Genomic DNA, 2500 nt, shown 5'->3' on the forward strand with positions numbered 1-2500 from the left:
TCGGCAAATTGGATCCGTAACTTCGGGATAAGGATTGGCTCTGAGGATCGGGGCGTGTCGGGCTTGGTCGGGAAGTGGGTCAGCGCTAACGTGCCGGGCCTGGGCGAGGTGAGTGCCGTAGGGGTGCCGGTAAGTGCGGGCGTTTAGCGCGGGCGTGGTCTGCTCTCGCCGTTGGTCGGCCTCGTGCTGGCCGGCGGTGCAGGATGCGCGCGCCTGCGCGGCGTTCGCGCCCCGGTGCTTCAACCTGCGTGCAGGATCCGAGCTCGGTCCCGTGCCTTGGCCTCCCACGGATCTTCCTTGCTGCGAGGCCGCGTCCGCCTTAGCGTGCTCCTCCGGGGGCGCGCGGGTGCGCGGATTCTCTTCGGCCGCCATTCAACGATCAACTCAGAACTGGCACGGACTGGGGGAATCCGACTGTCTAATTAAAACAAAGCATTGCGATGGCCCTAGCGGGTGTTGACGCAATGTGATTTCTGCCCAGTGCTCTGAATGTCAACGTGAAGAAATTCAAGCAAGCGCGGGTAAACGGCGGGAGTAACTATGACTCTCTTAAGGTGGCCAAGTGGCGGCGGTGTGGCTGCATCCGGACTTGGCTTTTCGAAGTGCGGTCTTGATGTAGTCATGCTGCTGCTGCGAGGTACCTTCCTTGGGTTATAGTTACAGGGAGAGTGATGCGCAATACATGGGCCTAGCCCTCTTAGCCTCTCCTCTCCTGCGGTCTTCTCCCCTTCTCGTGGGCCCGCTGATTTTCGCAGAGTGGAAGACCGCACCAGGGGCTTGGGGGGGTTACCAGCCCCCCCTCGCACTATCCCTTTGTTAGTTGGGGGCAGTAATCAAAGAATAAGTGGTGGCCCTTCCGCTGAAGGTGCCACCCCAACTCCCCCAGCACCTAGCCGGCCAACCGGCCGTGCCGAAAATCTTGTACCTTTTGCAGCTGTATACGCCTGTAGTGAGTGCCACCGCAGCTTCACCACCAAGAATGGTCTCGGGGTCCATCGCCGCCGCCAACATCTTGCGGCCGCCAACGCGGAGATCGTGACGGAGAGGCATCGCGCGAGGTGGACGGAGGAAGAAGTCCTGTCGCTCGCCAAGGCGGAGGCCGAATTGTTCCTTGAGAGGGACGCCCGGTTCTTCTTTGTTAATCAAGAGCTCATCAGGATGTTCCCCGACCGAACGCTTGAAGCAATCAAGTGCCGACGGCGGCAAGCTGCCCACAAGCAGCTTGTCCGCCAGTTCATGGAGGCGCTTGAGATCGGTCGGGGGGAAGAGCCGGCGTCCCGCCGGGGAGCAGCGAGCCCGCCGCCTGACGCGGGCGAGGCCGCTGCGCCGCCCGTCGACGCAGCCGAGGACTTCGCGGCCGACACCACCGGGCCGCCGCCGGAGGGGCCGACTGACGCCGCCATCTGGGAGCATCTGGCGGGGCTACCTGCTTCCGCCCAGCGTTTCTCTGCCCTGGATCGAGTCATAGGTCTGGGGCGGGGCACGCCGCCCGATGTCATCCTGGGCATGCTCCCGGATGCCCTTGCGTCGGTCGGGTCCAGAGGGGAGAGATCGATCACCAGGACACAGCGGCCGCGCCAACCATCGAAGCGGCCGCCTGCCGCGCCGCCGACGCAGAAGCGCAAGCGGCGCCGCTGGGAATACGCAAGAACGCAGGATGCCTTCCGACGGTCGCGTGCACGTTGCGTGCGCGGCCTCTTGGATGGCACCCTGCTCCAGCCGCCACCTGCCATCCCTGGTCTGCTGGACTTCTGGGCGGACCTCTTCACTAAGAAGCCCGTCTCCACTGCGGGCTTCATCCGTGACCGCCTCCTCCCGCACTCGGAGCCTGTCGCTCTTGAGTGCCTATGGGGGCCGGTCACACATGAGGAGGTCGCCGCCGCGTTGCCGCCCAGGGGATCAGCAGCTGGGCCTGACGGCCTTACCCCAGCGGAGTTGCGGCGCCTGCCGCATGAAGTCCTGGTGAAAGTGATGAATCTCTTCCTTCTGGCCCGCGCCCTTCCGGAACGCCTGCTTCGCGCGCGGACGTCCCTTCTCCCGAAAACGGCTGCACCAACATCCCCCGCTGACTTTCGCCCCATTACGGTCTGCTCGGTGTTGGCGCGGACCTTTCACAAGGTTCTCGCGTCACGCCTGATGCGCGCTTGTGCTGTGGACGAACGTCAGCGGGCATTCATCCCTCGGGATGGGATGTTGGAAAATACTTTCATCTTGGACACTGCTCTCACCGACGCAGTCCGCTCCTGCCGCTCTGTCTTTGTGGCATCGATCGACGTATCGAAGGCATTCGATTCGGTGGATCATGCTGCCCTTCGCCCCGTGCTGAAGGCGCATGGCCTACCGGATTGCTTTGTCGAGTATGTCGAGCGGTGCTACGAGGGCAGCACGACAGTGATAGCGGACGGCGCCGGCGTGGGCGTGTCTGTGCAGCCAGCACGGGGCGTTCGCCAGGGCGATCCCCTCTCCCCCCTCCTGTTCAACTTTGCGGTGGACTACGTTT

At 63.6% G+C, this 2500-nt stretch overlaps 1 pseudogene; it reads left to right on the forward strand.

Moving 5' to 3' along the window:
• Positions 1–2500, forward strand: part of LOC126443872 (large subunit ribosomal RNA) — a 7956-nt pseudogene that overhangs the window by 2330 nt on the left and 3126 nt on the right.

The sequence above is a fragment of the Schistocerca serialis genome, unplaced genomic scaffold (assembly GCF_023864345.2).
Source record: "Schistocerca serialis cubense isolate TAMUIC-IGC-003099 unplaced genomic scaffold, iqSchSeri2.2 HiC_scaffold_202, whole genome shotgun sequence".
Lineage (NCBI taxonomy): Eukaryota > Metazoa > Arthropoda > Insecta > Orthoptera > Acrididae > Schistocerca > Schistocerca serialis.